The sequence below is a fragment of the Haemaphysalis longicornis genome, unplaced genomic scaffold (genome assembly GCF_048455015.1).
Source record: "Haemaphysalis longicornis isolate Haplotype H1 unplaced genomic scaffold, Haemaphysalis longicornis Haplotype H1 scaffold_1, whole genome shotgun sequence".
Lineage (NCBI taxonomy): Eukaryota > Metazoa > Arthropoda > Arachnida > Ixodida > Ixodidae > Haemaphysalis > Haemaphysalis longicornis.
The window spans coordinates 234,114,209-234,139,236 of NW_027526203.1; positions in this window are offsets into that span (position 1 = coordinate 234,114,209).

Here is a 25,028-nt window from a genome sequence, read left to right on the forward strand (position 1 = left end):
AGGAGGAGAAGAAAAGAAAATAGAACGAACTAACTACCTATTCAGTAAATACACAGACACCGCAATGAGTACTACACATACGTCAGTATTATAAAAACTATATACAAACTATCATGTATTATACAAACTATAATACATTCAAAGACAGGGTTATAAAGAGGAAAAAGAGAAGGAAATACAATTTTCGCAGGGGAATCAATACAAGGCAGTTGCTAGGAAAAATAGTTGACTTTTTGACATTACATGTACCGATATGCAGCAAACAATGAACACATTCAACACTTCATAAATACTGTAGTAGTTCTCGGAAATTCGTTTCGGGAAGTTTAATATTCTGGCGATTGAGTTCATTTGAGAGTCTTGGAAGTTTGCTTTGTATGGTTTGTCATATGTCGTTTGTCCGTATGTCGTATGTACTAATGTCATTTTGTATGTTTGGGCATAAAAGGGTTCAATGTGACTTGTTCTGTATGTTTTGGTGCTTTCTTGCAGTTTTGCTAATTTGGAAAGAAAAATGGGGGGGGGGGGGGAGTTGTTAAAGGCGTACTGACACAAAATTTTCGTGTTACGTTTTTTTTTTTTTTTTTTTTCGCTGCGTGCCTACCAGCCCACTAATCATAGAAGGGCACATTAGATGGTCGATCACAGCGCAAACAACCATTTACGGCATCGTTTATTCGTGTAAGTTTCGGTTTTGACAAAAGGAGCACCGAGCGGCCGCCATGACAGGAGGGCGTCCTGTCGTCACCATTCTTGTCGCAGCGCTGCCGATCTGGACGCGCGCGCGAGCGAGCGAGCGACCGCGCGCCGCGCCCAGTCCCGCCGAGGTCTTGGCCATACAAACGCGCCAGGGAAGCATGACGTCAGTCCCAAAACCATGACGTGAAACACACGGCGAAGCAGCGCGCGGCAACCGCAGCCGGCGTGTCGGCTACGTCACAGGATTCCCGACGTCGGCAGTTTGAGGCAAGGCATCGAGTTTCTTAGTAGTGTCATCAGCTGTGGTTTTCAAAGCGATGCTCAAATATCTGCCGCGATCTACGCCGACCGTCCCCGAAGGTCGGTCCCGGCACCGCCGGCCCGTTCACGCGCGGTGCGGTGAGCGGCCGAAGGATATGTGCCTGCGCGCAAGCATCGGCCGGGGCCGTGGCAGGCTCTTGATCATCCATCGCTTAAACAGACGCGGATACAAAGTTACACATACAAGAAAGAGGGTGGCAGTGAAGTGAAAAGTTGTATTAGGGACTCTCATTCGCAACTGTAACGATAGCGGCGAAGAAATACCTGCCGCGACGTTAAGCCTAAAGTTCCCAACATTCGATTACGTCCATCCGAAGCCGGCGGCGAGCGGTTCGAGAAGACCCTTTCGTCGCGCGCGCTCGTGTTGCGTTTAGGTTCCCCCATCACTTTGGGGGGCCCCCAATGCTCGGTTCTCCTATTTTAAAACTCCCAATTACCCTAATTCATTAACGACGTGTTTCGCCTCGTACACAGCCTCGCCTTCTGTGAGCAATCGTGTTTCATTGATGCTAGAGGAAGGAAGGCTCACTGTAAACATAAAAGAGCCCACGTTACAATTATACATTCCTACGCCGAAGTCCTAATGAAAGCTAAATATAGCCATGTCTAAACCCGCTCGCATGCGTTGAAAACTCGCGTTCGTATACCATTTATACATTGCGGACAAGTTGTCGCGAAAAGTAAACATATCAGCCGTGCAGAGTACAGGGTACGGCAGTGATCGTTAGTCAAATCCGGGAATAACTATGAAAAATATTGTAGGGGCAATAGGCACTGCTTAAGCCAAACTGCGCATCATAGCAGTACTTTTAAGCATGCGCGGCGAAGCAATCCGATCACCGTTCTCACGTAGTCATTCATTTACTACGCAAGGCGAGCAGTAGGCGCGGTGAGATCACAAGTGAGCGACGCGCTTCCGTCGCTGTTACAAGGTGTTTCCTTGCACACACAGTCTCGTACATGTCACGTCGCAAGTATTTCATAATGAATTTACAGTGTACTTTTCGCGGCATCAGTTGCATCGTCCTTGGCGTTAGCTGGCTGGTTACGAGGTGTGGGGCGTGGCGGTGTCGCCGGGAAAAAGCGAGTCGCTGATTGCTCGCCCGGATTATTCGGGTTGCAGACAACTTTTTTGGGTAACTTGCATCAAATCCACAATTGGGTACGGTGGCAACAGACACACACACCCACACACACACAAAAACACGCGGCCGCATACGCACAGGAAATGGGTTGTAGCAGACGACAACCCGACCCGTCGTCCAACAAGTGACGTCATTCGTAGGTGGCGCCACGGTATGTCCTCGGGGCCAATACTAGAGAGGAAACTGCGCCTCGCAACCCATGTCGTTGCGGGGATTTATGGGAAGACCCCCACTTTTGGCTTGTGCTTGGCATGACAATCGGATTCTTAATTTCTTCGCCTTAACACCATAGAGTTTCTCACTATAACTCACCTAGAGTGGAATCTGGCGCTAGCATGGGCGCTAGCGTCAACATGATTCGGCGAAGCCGCTCTACGCCTCCATGAGTGCCGCCATAGTGTGTAGTTCGGCCGGAAGTTCGGCGTGGCATGGCCGGCAACGACTTTGTGGCTACGCAAATTGAGTTTTTGTTAAAAAAATTACTGCCAAAAGTGCCTCTGTTAACAAATTTTATTTTGTATAAGACACTGTGTTAGAGGGATGGGTGACGGGTGATCAGCAAGAGATTGAACGGGCTTTTCATCACTGCTACAAATATTTGTTTGCCTTCCGCAGGGCTGAGGCGGAGGCCTTTAACACCGAGTTTATCAGTGCTTTCTCAAGGATTGATGAAGACTACAAAGAAAGTTTAAGCCAGCCTATTGCAGTTGCTGAAGTTGAATGTGCGATCGATAGTTTGAACAATGGAAAGTCACCGCGTCCAGACGAATTAAAGGAGCCATGAAGAGAAAACAAAAGTTTGTTTTATTCGAAAGATTAGGTGTTTCATAGTACCCCAAGCGCTTTCCCGGAAGCAAATGATGCTTTATTCACTGAGAAATAAGGCAATTTAAGCCAAAATTTTAAATCTCCCGCTAAAATTGCTCATTCCGTGACGTGAACAATGGCGTCATACGAGCCGGTCCATGAAACAGATACTTAGTATGTCGACTCCATATAGCACCCACACGCGGGAGTCGACCGAGACGGCCGCCATTTTAAAAATACTAGTAAAACCTAGTGCACCCGCAGCCCTAGTCATGCAATCGCCTGATCCGGAGAACAAAACTCTCACCGAGAAGCTCGGGCTTGCATTTAACAACCGCACACCACTTGAACGCTCAATGCTTCTAAGTGCACGAGCGGCAAGAGTTGTGGGATACGCGGTGGACGGGAAAGCGACCATTCCGCGATAGCCACAACAGACGAACGCCCTGCCGTCGGCACCGCTGCCTGGTCAGCCCCGTCGTGACGGACGAATAGAGACTGGTACGTATGTGCCGTATTTTTATTACGGTTAATAATAGTTCAATTTCAGTAGCAGTATCGCTTATGCCAGTTGGCCGGTGTCGTGTATGGAAAGCCGTTCGCGCGAGCTCTCTGCTTCGACCAGAAAGATACGAGCGTCAATGCGCGGTGTTTACGGCATTTTTTTTCCCCAAGGTCAGAGCGATTTGACGAAGTCGGCGACGAGCGCCAGCATGTCCCTGGAGTGAGCTAACGTAAGGGTCTCTGCCGTAATCACTTCCTCAGAAATGAAGCGAGCACACTCGTACTTCCTTTAGCTCTCTTTCTTCTCCGTTTGCAAAGTTCGCAAAACGTAGCCACTTGCTTCGCCGAGGTTCGTCGTTGGGCAGCACATGAAAGGAGATGTCGCACTCCCTCGACGATTTGCCCGTACTACATGGGCATTTCAAAACGCAGCAACGAAATTTCATTGTAAAGTACTCGAACAAACTGAAGTTTTCAGTGGTTGTAAACTGGAAACGAGCTCGTAACGACAGCAGCAAGCCAACACCATTCAAAATTTCTGCGACGACTGGCACTATCTCGTCGCTTCTTGCTGTTCCTTACTCCCCTCGTTTCTATTTTTACCTTTGCTGGTTGGCGATATGACGGCCAACCTCCTGTCAGGGGATTAATATAACAATCAAGGTCGCGGCTGTACGTGCTGGAACGGTTCGTTGGCCCCTAAGAGCCTCGAACCCGAAAATTCCTCTGCGCGACGGCGAGATGTCGAGCTCGGCCGGCGGTAGTTTCGTACTCATTGGCGCACACGCTTGCGTATTCGTTCGGAACTTCAACCATTTACTCCACCGTTCTTTGTCATAAAAAGAATGTGCAGTATGTTTCACGGGCATTTAGCTCGCTATGCAAACTGTAAGCCCTGCCTAACATGCGTTTGCTTTTGCCGGCCTCCGCCAATCGCAGAGCATTCTCGAGTGACATCATAGGTTCTGTTGCGGAAAATGAGCTGGTGGGTCGCATGGTCATTTCCTTTTTTCCTAATTATGTAGCTTATTTGAGCGAAGTTTGCGTTATAAGTGGTGTCGTTATGGTTCTAACGAGGCAATCTTTCGAATGAACCAAACTTGTGTTTTCTCTTCGTGGCTCCTTTAACGGCAGCCTTTTACAAGGTCTTCAAAAACGATTTATCGCCACTTTTGGCAGCACTATTTAACGAGGCCTTCGAACTAAAGGCATTGCCACCCTCTTACGGAGACGCGCACACGATACTCATGCCTAAAACAGAGGACACGGACAAACTTAAACATGTTACAGCATATCGCCCGATATCCTTGACAAATGTCGATTACAAAATTTTTATGAATGTGCTTGCACAAAGAATTCAAACAGTCATCAAGCAGATTGTAGGGCCACACCAGACGTGTGACATAAAAGGACGCACTATTTTTTCAAACACACAAGACGAGATGTGTGCTGGAATGCTGCGACGCTGCCCGAGCTCGCGTGGCTGTTCTCCAGCTTGATTTGGAGAAAGCGTTTGATTGTGTGTCCCATGAATTATTGTTGCTGATTTTAGATCATGTGAACGTTGGAACAGTCATCAAGGAGGGGGTGGCTCTGGCGTACCGGAAGTGCACCTGTAAACAAGACGCTGGGGGTCCCCATTAGCGTGGAACGGTCGGTGCGCCAGGGCTGCCCTCTGAGCCCACTTCTTTTCTGCCTGTATATCGAAACGCTCTGCTTAAATATAAATGAAAGTGAACACATTCGCGGGTTTAAGCTATGCGAGGCAGAGGTAAAACTTCTGGCCTACGCAGACGACATTGCTCTTTTCTGTACGACCAAGGAAAGTGTTACAAAAGCGGTGGACATTGTTAAACGTTTTGGGTCAATCGCAGGTAGTGGGGTAAACTGGGGGAAATGTTTGGGTTTCTGGCATGGGGACGGGTCTTTGACACCGGAATTTTTTGCCAACGTGAGATGGGAAACCAGTCCCGTTAAGTATCTAGGGACGCCACTGGAGTGCTACCAGGACAGCGAACCGTATTGGCGTGGCCGAACGCCGGACATACGCGACAGGGCAGAAAAGTGGAAAGGGGTTTTTCTTTCAATGTTTGCTAAAGCGACTGTTTGTAATTTATTTTTTATTGCCAAAGTGTGGTACGTTATGACAGTGTTGCACTGCTCGCGTTTGAATGTACAGAATCGTGCATTTGCTGTGTTTATCTCGTCATCTAGATGGGAAAGGTGCAGTAGAGATAACCTTTTTCGACGCGTCAAGGAGGGCGGGCTTGGGTTGTCGCACCTGTTTGTCCGCCAGTTGGTGAATAGGTTTCCTTTTCTTCGCGATGCAAGCGATCCTTTTTTGCGAACAGTTAGCCAGGTGCGGCTGTCTCAAGCACTGCCGGAATTTGTCGTATCCAGTTTGCACATACAGGGAAGGATTTCATGATATTTTAAAGAAGTTGTCATGTCACTCAGGTTTCTGTCAACTCGTTTTTCGATGGAGTATTTGAGTACAGTGTCACGTAGAAAATTATATAAAGATGTTGGCGAGAGTCTGTTCCCGATACCGCGATATAGAGAACTGTACAGAGAAGGCCCAGGGCAGGATGTACTGAAAAGAGTTAAGCGTATGGCTGTAAAACCGGGGGTGAAGTCCTTTTTTTTTTCAAACTTCATTCGGGGACACTTACTGTGCAAACATGGTTAAAAGAAAAGGGGTTAGATACACCGTGGGGTACTGACTGTACAATTTGTAAACAGCCGGATAACATAGACCACGTTTTTATACACTGCTGGATGGCGGTTAACTTTTGGGGTGTTATGCAGCGAACTTTACACAAAGACTTCCCACTTACCATGCATGCTATACGGTATTTACCCACAGAGAATAACGAAGGAGTCCCCTACGATTTAATAATGCTTCTGGGCCTTCACAGCATATGGAGGGCGCGCATGGCGTGGCTCCATGGCGCCCTCCCGAAAACCCGAAAAATCCTGAATTTCTGAATGCTTTTACAAAAAAAAAACGATTTCTCCCCGATTATAAGTTAGAAAAATAGCACTCGATTTTTAGCATCCGATTTTTACCATCCGATTTAAAAAATGTATAAAACTTCTTATTTTTTCCTTGCATACACGCTTTTCCTTGCATACACGCGCAGTCAAAAGATGCATGCATGCATGTCAAGGCGAGATCCAACTGTACCTATACTGGCCACTAGTACATACATATGAAACAGTCAGTATCAAAAACAGAGATTATTGACGCAATTGATTTGAAACTAGACGGCCGTCAACTTGTTTAATCAATGGCGCGCGTCTTACACTGTTCCTGGAGCTTCGCGCCGATTTTGCTGTATGCTGTCACACCAAGGTGGCGTTAAAAACACCCTTTCTTATTGGCTTCCAGTCTTTATGATAAAATTGAAAGCCAATGAGAATGGGCGGCTATCAAAAAGATGCCGCCGATGGAGTAAAGTCGGGTTCGGCTTGCTCTGGACCGACTTTGTGATGACAAAATGAAAGAAAACAGAGGCGGGAAAAGCCCGCTATAACTATTTCTCAGCCATCAAGACAACGTTTGCCACTAAACAAAAGCTGAGATAGCTACAAAATGATCGACCTTTCAGTTGAAATAAGAAGTTATATAATCATCAATGTCTTTAACGCATGCGAATGTACAAGGGATTGCGTTCGGGCTAGTTGGTATTCCATAACGTTCATCTTTAAGCGCACAAAATAACACGAACAAACAACGCTTGTCTTCGCCTTTTTTTCTCCGTGTTATTTTTGCGCAATTAAAATGAACGTTGTGCGAGGGTACTAGTGCCTGATGAGAAAACAGTGATGGAAATAAAAATGAATTATTAATAGAAGGTAGCAAAGAGATGAATTAAAAATATGTCCTACTTTGCAATGGAGAAATGGGGCAGTGGTTGGAGCGCAAACTGACACGGGGACAAGAGTAGACAACAAAAACGTAGACCACCGCCTCCTCTATACTTTCTGTCGGTGCCTGTAAAAATAACCGAAAATACACCGACCGTGGCCCCTTCGCTAGTGCATGCCTCCGTCGCTATGCGCCGCCACTTAAACAGGGGGACGAGTCCGGCGCGTCGTTCAAACGCGCTTGTCTGCAGTGACCCCACGTTAATAATAATAATACTTTATTTGTACTCATGGTGGGTGGAACCAGGCGTACAGCGCCGCAAAAGGCAGAATTTGCCGTGTTGGCGACGCCACGAGTTTCAAAAGTTGTTAATGCGAAAAAAAAAGGTAGAAATCACTCCAAAAGTGTGCACTGAGAGTAACCAACCACCAAATACGTTTATTTCCCAGCTAACTGAAGTTTAAAATACAAAATTATCCGAAACAGGTGCAGTAAAACACGCGCGTCGTTTGGGAAAGACAAAACTGGCTGGCGATGACGATACTCCCTAATGTGATATTTCAGTGCGCTGAGGCAGCACTCACTCGTGGGCTCTCTCGACGGCAGCGATGATAAGCCTCCCTTCTTTGGACTGGGTTGTATGAGGATGAACTCCCCGACTGAGTTCAACAATATCCCCGGCTCTTTCCTCTTCCCTTCTTTCTTAATAAATCACCACCACCACCACCCCTGCGTCGGCGGGGCGAAGTGCGTCTCAGGAAGGGAGCGCGGCCTGCGTCTTAGGTAGGGAACACACACCATCGTCACGCGCACGCCCCCCTCACGTTTTCGCCAGCGTCGCGCAGACGAGCGTCTCGTGCGAGCACAGCATAATGCACTCCACCTCCCCCACCGCACACTTTCGGAGAGCGCTCGCGCCGCCATGGCGAACCACCCTCCCCTCACAATTTCGCGACACTCTCCTCCTTTGCTTTCTTTCACTATTCCGTCACATCGTTCTTTCTTTCACTTTCTTTCACATCGTTCACTCGGTTACGACGGCGACGCGGCTCAGCCCAGAGACGGCCGCCAAAGGGCTGCGCCCTAAAAGAGAAAAACATTTCCCTGCTATCTTTAGCACACTGACTTCAAAGTTCGAGTTACTTGGGGATATTCGTTGCCAGGTACATGCAGACTACGTTTCGGTTATTCCTCACAGTTGGAAGTAGTTTCTTGACGATGGTTTTTTGGTGATTAATTAGAAAGCATCTTGTCTGTCTATGACACCGAACTCATAGTACACGAGGAGAGGCCTAAAAAAATTGGCTCCAATCCACGCTGTGAAGGTGGGTGGAAAGCAAAGCTCTAAACGACGCCAACCATTGCCCATGTGACGTCACTTGAATTCGCACACGTGGCTCTGCAAAGAATTAAACCAGAGATTCTGCCAGCCGTCACCTGGAATTCGCGGGGGCGGCGTCCCGAACGCAGCAGCAGCGTCGGCCACGGCCGGGCTAGAGCGGCGGATGCCGCCGCTGTAGCCCGGCCGTGAGTCGGGAGATAGAAAACGGAGAGGAGCGTCTTCGAGGGGTGAGACAGTGGAACCTAGCCATCCTGATGTGCTAGCATGGGGCTACACCACCGCGCGACACAAGCGCAGACACCGAAACAATTCGGCATATTAGCTTAGTGATTCCCATTTATACCGATTTAACTAGTTAGTTTGAGAATTGCGAGAAAGGTGAGGGAACTTTTATAATCGCTATTTATCAAAACCAGCTGCTCCTTTAGCCTTTTGCAATACCTCTTAAAACACAACCGAATTGGTAAGCACAAATTTATAAAGCGGAGTCCCATTCGTGGCAAGCAGTGCTCAAAAGGTAGCGTTTCTCTAGAGGCTAGATGTCTGTATGTGGTTTTTACATTTTGTTTTCTCGCCCTTTGAACCAATACTTAACGTATCTTTACCGTACGACCACTTAATTCCGTCGGGTGCGGGTTACCCAGGAGGTGCTGTCGAACAAGTTAATCCAGCCGTGCTAAGGAAGCGCGCAATGGACGCGAAGCTGCGCCAAAACAGGCCCAAAACAACCGTAGCTAAAGCGGACGACAAAGCCGTACCACCGACGCGCCCGCCAGCGACCAGGCACCTCCGCGCGGGGAACGCCGGGTGAATTCGCCGCGTCATCTACAGTGTGCTCCGTGAGTGAAACTATATAGTGCTTGCTGTGAAACTATAGTGCTTGCTGTGCTTTGGTTTTAAGCTTTAGGCTAAATACTTCGGCCGATACTGATTCCTTAAGAACTAAATTACCTTCCACAACTCTGCTTCTGCACGCAAATGACCTTATATTTTCTACAAGTGTGCCGGTCAAACACGCATGTGCAGTTTGCAGGTCCGGGGCAGCGACGTTGCCGGAGCGTCGTAAAGACAAGATACAGCGCTCGTGTTGAGCGGTATGGGCCTCATGGTCCTCACTAAGTTTATTACACCTTAGACACTAACGAAACAGAACCGCATTCATTACGCCACGAATGTTGTCGGGGTGCAGTTTTCGCTTCTCGATCGTTTCCCGACGATCGACGCGGCAATATATTTCTTGCAGTTATTAATCAATTGATCTGTTTCTGTTCTGCATCATACAGAGGAAACGCTCGTATTTTACAAAGCAGAAAAAGATTCCGTTTGACGTGTGACGGAGAGAGCATCCGTATACTGAGGGACAGAGCGCACTTCCGTTAAATTACGGGTGTTTTCTTTGTTATGCATCAAACGGAACACGGCTCTGTTTCATTACGGCCATCTGGTCCGTAATTTGTCCGTAAAATTACGGATTGTTTTTACAGTGTGAGGGGTAAAAGAGTCCACCGCAGTCCTGGTTGCGGGTGAGTGTGAACAGGGCTTGGTTCGTTCCAGGCTTTGTAGAAATGGCGTCACAACTATCCCAATTCATCTGCTCGTGTAGACACAGGCAACGTAACCACTGACATGCACTGTTTCTGTTCGCTGCAGTGAAGGCAGCTGAGACGGCGAAACATCAGCGTTGAGCCTTTGATGCTTGTGCAGAGCATATCTTGAATGTTGAGAGTTAGGCTGAGAAAAAGTTGGTGGCCCTCAGAAGGCGGCAACTGAGACATCAGTGAAGCTGTTTCTTGGGCGGGAGCTGCATTCGAAAGGGCATTCGATGCTGCGATTCCAGTTTTGAGTATTTTCTGAAGTCGCGAAAGTGCAGCACGAGCATCCAAAACGTCGTTGGAGCCAGAAATCACGCCCAGAGTTCCAAAAAGCGACTCTATCGGATCGCTGTTGAAGTTGCGAGTCAGGACGAACATGAAGTTCTTGGTTTCAGGAGGTACCTTATAGAGGAAAAAATGCCTCATATGACTCCGTGAGGAACTCGCTTGGGTCGCTACACCTTCATTTGATATCTTCCTGATACATAGGCTAGGTAACCTCGAACCACTAAAGCCTGTCATCGTCAGCATCGTCGTAATGCCGAACATCGGGGAACATCGGGGAAAACATTTAGCGCGGGTTCTGGGTTGTATTGCTCGTGTCCAGAAGTATGAACCAGCTATAAAAGTTGCTCACGAATGTGATGGTTTGACCTGCAGTTGCAAACGACGTGCTGCGTGTGTGTCCGGCTTGTTCGCTTAAGTGCTCCAAGGCAGCGGTCACCACCGGAGACAGAATTCGGATGGTCCTTGCTACGTTCATCTTTTCGATATTATTCGGGTAGACGCGCTTTCGGCTGAGATAACGGACCGGTTTCCCCGTCAGGTTCTTTTGCAGGTCATATGTATCTTCCAGGTAAGATTACGAAATTTCTCCCATCGGTCCTATGTCATGAGGTAAAAAGTGAGCGCGTACATTCTTCAGCACATGGCAGGGGTCAAAACTTAGGAACAGAGATCTGATAATGTCGCACGGGTACGTGTTCTACTTTGAACGTAAGAGTGCCCTTGCCCAGCATCTTCAGGGCATTTACGTTGACTCGGTGGTTGTCGGGGAGAAGTCGTACAATGCGGAAACCACGGGCTTCTACTTTTCTATCACAAAGATCACCAGCTCGTGAAGCTGACTACCCGTTAGACCTTTAGTGAAGAAATAACATACTGGGATCCTGTACGACGAAGGCAATCTACTTGCAACAAAGTAGAGGAGGGAATTGGCTAAAACAACACCGCTACTGCTACCGCCTTCTAATGGAACATCCGCTTGCCCAACAAAGCAGTCCCGCTGCTTGTTATACTGAAGCTTTCCTTAACGCACATCTCATCAACAATGAGAGAGCACACCCTTGACTGTGGCTTGCTTAGGTTTTCTGCCTCAGTCTTAAGGCAAGTTTCAACCAGTTTTGTGAAGCTCGCCTTGCCGCTTTGAATGCCGATATACCCGGGCAGGGTATTTCTGCGGGGCAGCTTCAAAAGAGCTTCACCTTGTATATGTTCATATGCCTTGGTAGATAGGTGCCTGAGAACAACACAGCGATGGGTTGTTTCCTCGGACCATGTCGGCCTTACTTGTTCCCTACTTGTTCAAAATCACTTACTTGTTCAAAATTCCTTACTTGTTCAAGCAAGAATAACGCGGAAGGCTCGTATTCAGAGGCATTTTGGCGTATGTAAGAAAAGTCCGTAGTGAACGAATCCTCTCTCAGCTGTTTCAGTTGTTGGTATCTGTAAACAGTTTGGTTTAGTCGCGGAATTTGACTCCTAAGGTCCCCTTCCTTCCTCTTCCACTCTGCTTTTTCTGTAGTCAACAAGCTTGACGTTGATCTGCAGTCAACCTGAACACCTCGATCATGCTTGTCTTCAAGGTTCAACGCACTAGGCTGCCCTGAATATCCATCTGCTAGCGTGTTCACGGGGGCGTCGTCAGGCAGGGATACGGTTATGACAGTACACGGAAGCGGGATTGAGCGAGATGTAGCAGCTGACGAAGCGTCTGTGCGCCCTGCGTCCCCAAAACGAGCCCTTTTGTTCGAGCGCTCTTGTTCTTCCGACGAGCAAGACGAATCGTTCGGTGCCCAGCCATCCAGACGAATCGCGACAAGCCATTTCCTCTTCAAGTCAATGTGGGCTGGAATTTCGTGAAGCGATAGTCCTGGCGTCTTTTTCTTCTCGTCTGATTTGCACAGAGGCACACAACAACAACCCATCTCAGCGAACCACAGCCATTCGCTCACAGAAAATTCCACACAGACGACAGGGAACGCGAAGATACGATTATTGGCGGTGATCTTTGAGTGGCGCCCCCTGGCTCTGACGTCGGCTTAGTGATTTGCGCCGCTGTCGTCTGCTACACTCCGCTTGCGAGGGGCAACAGTGCCTGGGCTAGAAATCGCCCGCTTCGTTGCTGTAGTGCGTTAAAAAGCGTATTTCTAGCGATTCAGTTATTTTGCCAGCTTCTGACGCATCTGAATAATTTGAAGCTGTATCCCCCACAAGTTTGCAACACACGAAGAGACAGAGAACAACTTTCTTCAGAGTATCGGTCAGAAGATCGTGTGTAACTCGTCCTTTCTTGCTTATTCGCGGGGATTAGCGATCAGAGCTTCTCGATAAGTATTCAAAATGCGTAGGCTTCCCTGCAGTATTTTTGAGATGCTCCTATGAAGACTCAACAGTCTAATACTACGTACCAAGCAGCGGCCTCTACACGCTCATCGCACAGCAGGAAATAAAACGGCTTTCTTCTGTTTCTTTCGTTGTTGTCTTGTATCGGATTAATGTTTCTTGCTTTTTTTTTCTGCCCAATGCATTAATTCTTCTGCGCCGTCACCAACTTCTTATTAGGAGGTTTCGGGATGTTTGGGAGCCTCACAAAGGTCATGTGGATATTTCCTTCATTTTGTATGGCATACATTCCCTTCTTCACAAATCGGCTTTCATTACGGCTGCGTGCAAGAAGGTGCATATCCGCAGCGTGCTTTGTTTATTCACATGCAAATACAATGAGAAGGTTTGTGCTACGCCACCGCGATCGTGCCCTAAATAGCGTGGTCCACAGTACTCAAAGGCGGCTTTTGTGCTCCGATTTTCTATCGTAATTATATCGTTATCATAACGAACTGACTCTCAACTCGAACAATGATGACATGATTATGGTGTTGAAGGCATGATATACTCGCTAACTAACGTAATAAATAGTATCTGCATATATTACAAGACTCGAAACCGAAGAAGAATTCCAAGTAGCTCTTTATTGCTTTTCAACCCTTCCAGGCGCGAAGAACAAATCCTATTCCACTCGGGATGGCGTTCTATGATTTGAAGAAAATTACTTTTACTCTCTTGTCTTGGACTGAGGACCGGGCCCACTAACCAGATCGATTTAATTGTTAAACGAAGTTTTCCCCTCCTCCCCTTACTCCTCCTCCTCCTATTGAGTGCAGTTTTTCTATAACGCATATCCGAATATCGGGAAGATATGGCTGTGCAAAATGTTCCGAAATATCCCTCCAGGTCTTAACAAACATATATGTGTTACTATAAATTTAACGAAGACGTGACTCGTTTTGCTCAATAAACCTCCATACTGGTTAGATGCCTGGCGTAGAATCAGCACGCGCGTATATACAGACTGGGTTATTTGGAACTCAACCTACAGTTTTTGCAATCTATAGTGCATGTCGGCAAACTTTCATGCCTTGACAACGTAAAGTTATGTGACAAAACGCGTTCGAGCGTTCGGCAAGGTTGCAAAAACTGTTTTACCTTACATATGATTACCGGGAATCGTGATGCCTTCTGCCAAAGCCGACAGCCCTGAAGGCCTAAAATTTGTTTTGGTCTTCCATTTTCGCTGTTGTCGGTTATTAGCAGCTGACTGTTCCTTTTGTTCGAATGCTTACATGAGAAGCTGACGCCTAGCTACGACTCCTCGGGCTCCGCACAGGACCGGCTTCGCAAGGAATGGGGTGGCGCCGCCAATGTTTCTCCCGTAGCGGTATCCAAAACTATACTTTAATTGACACCATGAGGTGGTGTATGCGATTTTAAGCCTATTATTATGATAAAAAGTTACCCACACGCCAATTCTGGTGCGGACAAGCATCAGACGTTGACCGAGCGCAGAGAAACAGCAGGGAGAGCGATCCTGAGTGAAGCAGACAAATGTGAGAATCCCTAAGCTGACGTCACGGAGGCGTAAGGTCCCTAAAAGGTAGCGCCAACTGCTCCCTCCTTCTCCGCTGCCCTCCTCTTTTTTCTTTCCCCTCGCCCGCGGCGCCGCGGTCCCTTTAACTCCATGCCGGTGCCGCCATATTTGTTGGCCACTTGAGAGCAGACGCCCTCGCTACGCTTCAGGGCGCTCGCTGCAGTTTGCTCTTGTTTTCGCGCCGAAATCGCTCTTTGGTAGCATTTATAGGATTTCTAGAGCCCCGTTTTACCAACACGCACTGAGTGATAGTGTTTTGTTTTATATTTTTGTCTACAAGGGGATATTTGCGGGGCGGATGCCGCTGGCGCATACACACAGCGCGGCTTTTGTTTACGTGTGCGGCATTCTGTAACACCTCAGGATAGCTCGTGAATGCGAAAGGATCGAGCGTGGACATTTCAAACTGCTCTGTTACGGTAGTTCCGTTCATGCATTCGCGTGACTGTGGTCGTGCAATCACTGCACAGAGGTCTTGCGCACGGTTCGCGGCAGTATACAGAGCGCTTCATTCGCAAATGCCGTAGTTCGAGCGCCGCGCTGGCGTCCTTGCACTCGCCTTTCTTGCGATAATTGTGAATCCTCAGCGGCGTTCACTCTGCGCCCGCTTTTACTAACGACCTACATCCTACCTTAATCCCGCGCACTTTAGAGTGCTTTGCCGTTTTTGTAGAAATGTTTCCTTCACCTTTATGTCGTTATAGGCTGCTGTGAGTAGACTAAAAACATACACATGCTGTTGTGCGTGTGTGCACGTACAGCGACGTGAAAAGCCCCTGTTTTCCCGACTTCGCAGCCGGATACACTAAACTACACTCGCGACCGTACGTTCATGTGCGAACCTAGTGAAAAACGCAGACTTGTAATTCTGAGAATACGCGCCAGAGAAGACTGCGATCAATCGATCGGGTAAACTGAAATTACAGATTTGTGGCCTCTTATTTCTCATACGAACCAGAGGTCGAGTCGTACAAATTATGTAACTAGTTACTGCAGTTAATTAATCTTGCAATACGTTTTTTCACCGGGCGCGGTCGTTTACAGCCGTTATTAATGGAGGCGCCTGGACAGAATTGTTTTGTGCTGGGATATATCCTGGCAGATTTGTACATTGCACTAACACAGGGGTACACCCGAAAGAAATTCGAAAGAGGACCAATGTCACGATCATTATCAAGAGAAAACAATAAATCACAAAAATGAATTGGTGCCAGCAAATAGATATTTTATTGGAACAAACGTCCGTAATGACGTCGTGCAGGTGGCTTGTGCTGCTGACGTGGCTTCCCGTGAGAAAAAATGTTGGGAGTGGCATTTGGGTTTAGTTTTTTTAACGCCACGCTTCTCCAATATCCGTTGCTCAAATTGATCCGTGAAATAATCCTATTGAGAAGGGAAAAAAAATGTCGCCACCGAGTTTGAGATGCGCCACAAACACTCCGCAAATATAGGCAATAATGCATTGCAGAAGGGAGTTAGTGACTGTTCTACCGTAGCATGGTCAAATTCGTGTTCGCGCATCTGCTCAGTGCCGCGTCCGCTCAACTCGCTACACTAAACCCGTTTAGCAAGCGCTTTGCTGGACAAAAATACGTCTGCTGAAAATAATACAGTCGCCCAGTGTGTTTTGGTTCAAATCGCAATGACTGGATACGCTGCGCCATTGACTACTAAGATGAAGTAAGTAATAAATTTAATAAAGCGATAACAGAAATTGCGAATCAAACGTACGTCAACGGCGCGGTCACTATATTAGCTGGCCTTAAAATGTTTTACCTAGCCGCAATTTTTTTTCTCGAAACAGCCTCATTTGCGCCGCACCGACCAAGCCCATATTACGCAGCAAATCACTCCAATGTCATAACAACGGGATTATAATACCACCCGGGTAGCTAACACACAAAACATGACTTCACGCCGAAAAGAGCGTACACGCACTCGGAACGCACACGATACATGGTCAGACGCAAGCTGCCGTTGGCCAAAACAAGCATGAATTCAGGTGAACAATTCTCGCGTCACGAAAACCTTACGACAACTGACTGAATATGCTACGCCGCTGATATTGATGCTGGAAGTTAAGCGCGCACATGACAAATACACGGCCTCTTATCCAAACCAAAGCTTACGACGGGACGAACTCGGCGCTGCGTGCAATGCCTACTCAGAACAAAGCGTGGACGACGGTCGCGAAGGGAATACGCATTTCTTCGTAAGTGACCGCTCAAGCTCGTGCAGAATTTAACAGAGCAAGAACAAGCATTCAGAAACTTACCTCGCAAAAGAGTGATGGCAGCGTCGGCCTGAAGTATGCCCGTTCAAATCTATGCCACCAAACTTTTCTCCTTTCTGCGTCGCGTTTCCCGGACGGAATAACGAAGTCTTGTGCCCTGCCTGACGATATTCGCGCTGCCTAAGGCACAACACATCGGCACCGAGAAGCAACATAAAACGACACCGGTGCGACATTTTTTCGGAACGAGCAGCTAATTCTTACTTTGCTATTAGCTGGCGCCTACGATAAAGCCGGTACTGAAGCACGGTGGCTCGGAAGCCAGCAATGGCGTCGCAGCGGCGGCGTTGCGCAATGTCCCAGCCGGCGAGGCGACCCGGCGGCGGAGCAAAAAAAAACAAAGCCACGTGACTTTTCCCTTGGCCAATGGCGCGCGGCGTTCGCCGGCGAAAAAGAAAATGGCAAAAAACGAAGTAAGAGAGGAGCGCGGGCGAGGGCGAAAGGCGGCGAGATCTAAAGATGGCGCGCTTCGCAGCGCCGCCTGTGTTCGCGCGCCTGTCGTCTGCTCAAGCAGCTCAGCTGCGTCGGTACTTGATCTACGTAGAACCGCTGTGCGCCACCCTAAGGTCCCTAACCCTGTTACGTACCGCCCCCACGCGGTTGGAAAGTGCGGTGGCTGCGCGCGTAACCGACGGCCGTCTGAGGGCAAACTGACAGGCACTGAAAGAAAGTATAGAGGAGGCGCTGTCATTTCTTCAAGGAGCCACGAAGACAAAACACAAGTTTGGTTCATTCAAAAGACGGCCTCGTTGGAATCATACTGACACCAGTTTTAACGTAAACTTCGCTCAAATAAGCTATATAATTAGGAAAAAAGGGAATGGCCATGCGACCCACTCGCTCATTTCCCGCAACAGAACCTATGATATCATGCCAGAATGCTCTGCGATTGGTGGAGGTCGGCACTGAGCAAACGCAAATTAGGCTGAGCTTATAAGCTGGCAGAACGAGCTATTTGTGCTTAAATTTCGGGCACATTCCTTTTAAAGCAATAAGAATGGTGGGACAAACAGTGGAAGTTAAACATAGTGGAAGTTAAACATGTAAACATAGGAGCACTGATGCGTACTGCTGTTGGTACTGCGCGCATTATGCTTGGTTTAGCTGCACAGCACTGCGGGGCTTCTGGGTTGTCTCAGACGGCACTGGCCGATTTACGCAAGCAACGGTGTCTTACGTGACCATGTTTGTCGAGCGAGGACTATGTTTCATGAAACGATTGCAGTCAAGTTTTTTACTCAGCGCCCTTAAACAGGACTCTATTCATTTTTAATTTTTATTCTCTTTTTTTCTTTTTTTTTGTCTCCTACTCTTCTTCTACCACCTTCTTCCTTTGTTTCCTTCTCCCCCCTTCCCCGCAGAGTAGCATGTCAGCGAATTCATGCTGGCAAACTTCTCTGCTTTCTCTGTAATAAAGAGTCTCTCTCTCTCTCTCTCTCTCTCTCTCTCTCTCTCTCTCTCTCTCTCTCTCTCTCTCTCTCTCTCTCTCTCTCTCTCTATTTCCTCCCAGAACAAAATCAAGGCAGAAAACGGCTTACCGCGGTATGGTGGCGTCTTCTAGGTTCAGTAACGTAAACAAACGCGCGAAGGCCGCCGTACAGGGTGGAGACACCCTATGAACGGTCCCGTGCCGCTGCAATTGGGTCGACGTGCTGAACGCGTTGTTCTTTTCGTTTCCCACGAGACCCAGGAGCACCAAACAGGTAAGTTGTTTCAAACTTCGCCAGTAAACTGCGTTGCGGCGGTAATTTTAGCGCGGTTTTTATACAATGACTTGCTTCGGCGGCGAGCGAGTGACCCAAAATGGCGGCGCCAGCGTATACGTGTATCCACCCTGTACGGCGGACGCGTGAATCAAGGTATCCTAGGCTGCAGAGCGGTCGGTTCCTGTGATGTCATTGCAGACCCCGAAAACACACGATTAAGCCGGAAAATCAAAATGTTAACTTAAATTGAATAATTTCTTAGTGAATAAAGCATCGTTTGTATCCGGACAAGCACTGGGGGCACTATAAAACACGCAATCTTGCGAATAAAACAAACTTGTATTTTCTCTTCATGGCTCCTTTCAGAGATGCTTCGGAGCGCTTGCGAAATGCGCACCAACACATGCTAATTTTCCACCTAATTTGTTTCTCGTAGTTCGGATCGGAGCTGATAAATCATTTCACCACCTTTTCTTGCATTTCATTGCTGAGTAAAAATGGACACTTCCTACAGGCCTATTCAACATTATTATTTATTCACGCATTTTTATTTTTATTCCTACAACTAAGCTTTTTGAGTGGCAGGTATTGAAGCATGCATCTTTACAGATTTTTTCCCTAATCACGGGACAAAACAATGCCATCCGTAAATCTTGAGTGGCTCAAATATTCTCCACTTACTTATATACCTTGTCCACATCAAGCTTCTGTATACACTGGGGAAACAATTGGGAAAATATTTTGGGTGCGATCGTGTCTCGTCTTATGCACTTCTGAAGTATTATTTGGCCAGTGCATTCGTTGTAATGCTCACCAAGAGATACTCGTTATATGCGTCCTCCAAGAATACGTGTCGAGAACTTCCTGGTCTCTAAATGCTTCCATCACTCTGGCAGTGTATACTGGTTTAAGGGCTTCTCCGTAATTTATTAATGCATTTCTCAGATGTTAATTATACTCAGTGGATTTCTCCCTTACCAGATCAGTGGCAAGAATGTGATCCATTGTTAAATATCCTTTACTAAATCCCCTCCGTTCCCTTCGTTGTTAGAAATCTGGAGCGCCACTTACGTTAGCTAATATTTTAACCTCTTTTGTGTTTCCATGAGAACTTGAGTTTTGTTGGAATTTTTCCAGGGCAGTGGTGCCGGTATTGTCCCAGCGCATTCTGAGATTAATTTCGCTAGTTTTCTTAGTACGACAGCGCCACCACCTCTTAGTGTATCCGCAGTTATTCTCGTCTGCAGCTTTCCACTTCTTTGTTCTGCACGTTGAGTATATGAGGTATGGCACTGCTTCTCAAGCAGCACTACCAGAGGGTGCGGGCAGACGAAAGACAGGAGAACAGGTGCTGCGGCTTTCAGGTGTAAGCGTGCTGTGCAGATCGGCACTTCCCCATGGTACCATCTTTTTCAAGCTATGAAACGCATGGCTATTCACAGCTGCAGAAAGAGTAAAAAAACAGCTGGTAGAATGACTATACAGTAAATTGGAAACGCATGGCGTTTCACAGCTGCAAAAAACAGTTTTAAAAAAAACAGCTGATAGAATGACTATACAGTAAATGGGATGTGGGCGCGTGTGAAATTCCGCCCGGACAAAGACAACACAGAATACGGCTGCCCCATCAGGAGGGATAAATGCAACATAACCACAAATCCAAGCAGTGGAAAGCCAAAGAGTTCATTCCAAGATAAGAAGCGTTTAATAAAAATCAAAGTCCAAGGTAACAGCAACACAAAACAAAAAAGAAGACGTCATCCCATCCGCTGCAGTGCAGGCGATGAAGTAGGCAGCGCAGAGTTGGAGGAGGTAGCGGAGCATTTCAGCAGGGAAAGTTCTGCAACAGGTGTATCAAAACAAAAGCAAGTTTATGTGCGTGAATATTTTGTTGAAAATGCGCGCCAAAGACCGGTGGTTCTTTTATTTCGTTATTGGGCGAGCGGCAATGTCTCTTAAGGGACAGGCAACTGATTTTTGTGTAGAGCATGTCCTCTAGCTTATATGAAAGCCAGCGTTTTATATAGTGGGGTAACCGCAAGAAATTTCCAAATAAACAGCGTAAACAATTTCAATTTGGCATTAAACTTTCCGAAGTCCGAAAGATGACTCCATGTAGTGTCAGGGCACAACACTGACGTACGTGTCAAAACAACACCGTCACTTTCAATGCGTGATTCGAAAACCGCATAAAGTAATAGGGAAGACTGTACATTATTCTTGTTTTAGCAGGGGAAAAGGTTTGAAATGCCTATTTTCATGTCACGTGCAGTTAAAAGTGCGTTTCCGCACGGCCCGCTGTCATGGTTGCCAGCATTCCTTTTGGCAGGCCACGTACGGCTGGTAGATCTAGGGCGCTTTCAGCAAAACCGCTTCGGGTTAAAGTGTTCTAAGTGGTGCCCTTTCATATGGGTAGAGAAAATATACTCGAGAAACATCGGTTGTCTATCCCTTTAAGCACAACATCACTGTTTCCCCGTAATGCCTCTTTTACACCGCTTATTTTGGAACAAATGCTATACCATTTCTGGCAAGCTCACTGAATTCAGGCTTGCGATAGGCGAGCCCCATTTCAAGTCGACAGTGAGAGAATCGGCCACTTCTCTGCTTCCTTCGATGCAGATGGGAACTGAAAGCGCAAATTGGACACGGACAAAGAGAGGGGACAACAGGACTCCGCGCTCGTCCTGTTGTCCCCTCTCTTTGTCCGTGTCCAATTTGCGCTTTCAGTTCCCATTATGCATCACCAACAGGCCCAAACCATGACCCTTTCGATGCAGGTGTCACCGACAGGCAACACCCTGCTGCCGCCGAGTCCTGCCACGTAACTCCCTCTCGCCCTTCCACCCCTCATGCTTTGCCCTCCCTTCTCACCCTGGTGGTCTCTGTTATGTACTCATATTTGTTCTCAAACGTGCCCGAGATTTCCTTTGCGCTGTGCAATGCGGATATCCATGAGCCACGGCAACAGTTCATTTTCATCGAAGCACACAGATACACGGAAAGTTTTTTTCGCCGGACGCCAAGTAATTTAACGGAGTGACGACGCACAGACAGAACAAAATCCTCGGGCTTAGTTAATTAGCCCAAGAAAAAGCGTCCTTCTTAAAAAGTAAAAGCCCCTTTCCTAAAAGAAGGATGGTTGCAACGCGAAGTTTTCTCGCATGCAACCTGAGTCCAAGACGAAAGTACGAGCTACTTCGACCGCGTCGGAATAGCGCAATCGGACATACGTCGGCTTCATAGCGCCAGAGACTCAATTTCGATTCCAATACAGGGAAGCATTTTTTTTTCTTGAAGCACTTGATGTGCCGTCGTTTATCATAATCATTTTGTAAAACATATTATGTAAAGTAGGCTTTTCTGCAGTGCGTTTTGGCGCGACATTGAAAGCCATCATTGAGGAATAGAAAGCTTTGCTTTAATAAATATGGAATGACGGACAGTCAAACATCTCTTTACGCTTTGCATAGCGCTGACGTCGATGTGGTCACACGCTGTAAAGTAGGGCCGCAGCCTTACGGCAGTAAACATTAGATAATAACCGCAATGTTGAGCAGTACTAGCGAGCCAAACAGATATACAAAGCATCCAAATTCGCCCCGTAACCACAGTTCGCCCTTATTCTCGAGTAAGAAGTTCTTATCTCACCTGAAAATCTGGCAACGAATTTGCTGAACGCGAAGCAGGAGGCCGATGTTCGTAGACCTGTTTCCACAGTTGCTGCTCGCGCTGCTGCACTCACTGCATTCACTGTCCATACTGCGGGTTCCAGCTGCCAAATTGATGGTCGGGGTACCAGGCGTCAGAATTCTGCCAATTCCATCGCTTGCGGCACCACCACCCTCGCTGCTGGTCCCGGCGTCCCACGCACTGCAGCTAAGCGTGGACGACGACCGCAGTGTTAACTTGTACGGACATTTCCCGCACGACAAACCCGAACACAGGGTCGAAAAGCGAATCAAATTCGCGTATGTTCGCTGCGATAGGCCGGAAGGGTGGCGGGGATCTGCTTACGATCGGCTGCGCTTCGTTTATGTCATCGTGAAGTTTCGCCTTCTTGAAACACGTACAAACCGCTCCCATGTTCTTATCCTTCGGTCGGCAGTAAAAGAACGCGCCAAACTAAGAAATGGCGGTCACTGCAAGAAGATGGAGAGCCGCTTATTTGGTATGCCGCGTCGTTAACAACACACTTAAGTCGCTCCGCTTTTAATCTGAATTCCTGATCATGCTAATGATGACGGTGAGTGCGTTTTTAAACCAGACGCTTGGGACATGCGCCAAAAACTCGCTGACTGCTCCTGTGCTGATTTATTCTTTCCAGTACGTTAAAATTCTTCTACATAGCTCCTGTATCGTCTCGCGGCAGCCGCTTGAAACAACCCGTCCTACGCTGCGTTGGTGCTGGGAGCAGACAATTTCTGTGCGCTTTTCGCCGCTGCTTGAGCAGACGATAACGTCAAAGTTATGAATTTGCCGGTGCAACCTATGAGAACGCAGGTGCGTTGAAATGTGCAAAAACTTTAAATAAAATAACTTTTGTTTCTAAGCATTGGGTTTATTCTTAACCGAAAAACCCAACACTGCCGACTACTTCATTGCTACGACAAATATCGTCTGCTAGCATTCACCTTGGGGCTTGCTGCCACACGGTCTGCCTAGAATTGTTTGATGGCTGCTTCATCGTTTATCTTCAATAACTGGCTTCCTTAAACTGAGCTATGGTCCCTAAAAATATTAGCTAGTCTGCCGTCGGCTCGCCTTCTCCGCGCCGTTGATGCACGCGCAGTGCTGCGCAGAGGGCGCTGCGAGCAATCGGAGCGCCCGAGTGGCCGAAGCGAGAGCGATCGCCGGCCGGCCTGTGCCGCGCTACTGCCACTAAAGCGAGCGCGCATCGGAGTTTGTCGGCGAGTTAGAGCGGCGAAATCAAATGGCTCGGGGTACATCTCCTCACAATTGAAGGTACGATAGTGCTATAAGACCCTTTAATTTAGCGCCCCTAATTTTTCGCGAATCGGGCTACGGAGCCTCTTTGAGGCCGCTGAATTTCGCGAGTGAGACCGAAGTATGAAACCGCAGCAACGAGCGTAGCCATTAAGCTACCGCCGCTGAACCATTATTAAAGTGCAGCTTTCTATGTATCACTGGCATGTATGTCACGTGGAAAAGGCACTGCAGGAAAGACAACTGTCTCTGACGACGCTGATGTTTGTGAGCGAAGTGATAGAAAAAAAAACGCTTCCCGTGGTCAGAATCTAACCTGGGTCCATCGCGTTGTGAAGCCAACGTCTATACCTCATTGCGCAATTCTAACACGGCCAAAGCAGTTCGGATTTGGAGAGGGGTGCATGGACGTGCCCAATTAGACAGAAAAATCACCCACTCCGACGCTCCGTCTAATTCGGTAACGATGGTTGAACACGAAGCTTTCTTCGTGTGAAATCGAATGGCAAATGGTCGAAGTCAAAGGCGCTGCGATCAAAAATCCAAAACGCGTGCGAGTCAGATTCAAAGCTCAAGGAGTCAAAGTATAAACCCAGACGACAATGAATCGCTTACAACAAAGCTTCGCGTTGAACCATCGTCGTCGTCAGACGCAGGAGTGCATGATTTTTTTTTACGCAAAGCTGAAACAGTGAAATCACGTTCAAAAAGAGCTCCCTGCGGCGCCAGAAGCAGCGTTTGTTCCACATAAAACTACCGGGTTATTCCCGAACGTCATTGACGGTGGCAATCACATAGCCGGCTGGTAGGCTGACAAGACGAAAAGGGAAAGCTTGAGTGAATTGCTTTACCAGCAAGAACTTGTTCCTGAATACTTTGGCCCCGCACGGGGAACCTTGAGTATTCATGGTGACGGTGAGCAGCGACACCGCGGACCCCGAGTTCCCATACCTAAGCCGTGTCCAACCGTGGCGAGGTGTTGAAAGGCGAAGGGTAGAAGCCGTAAACGGTGGCCGTCGGAGCCTTGGTCAAGCTCCGGCCGATGGGCTCCCTGCCTGTCTACCAGGTAGGGAGCTCCGGGACCTCTTTGACTACCAGGGCAAGGTCAAAGGAGAAAGTACCCCCGTCTCCCTGCTTTTGTACTATGCCGTATGGTATTTTCAACCCCCCCCCCCCCCAACCGTGATCGGCCCCCTAAAAGGGGCCGCACCGAAGTATCGTTTCCCCCATTGCCATCTTTGACATTTCCTGAACGAGATCATTACTCTCGATTTCTTGTCATGGAGTCCCTCAATCCAACCCACCCTCTTGCATCTCAGTCAGTCTTCTTGATCGCCAAGTATCTTGAAGCCATAATAGGAAAAACGTATAAGTGCAAAAAACAAAGGTCTGGTGAACTCCTAATCAAAATGGGCGTGAGGCCGGCACCAACATGACCGTGCCACTCACGCATTTTCTTCTGCTAACGCAGGTTATCTACTCCGTCGTGAATGCGCATCATCCTAGTGACAGCGCAGGCGCTGAGCATCGTACCGCAACGACTACACTGCTCGAGGCCGAAGATGGAAGCCGGGACTACAGCGACTACGGTGTG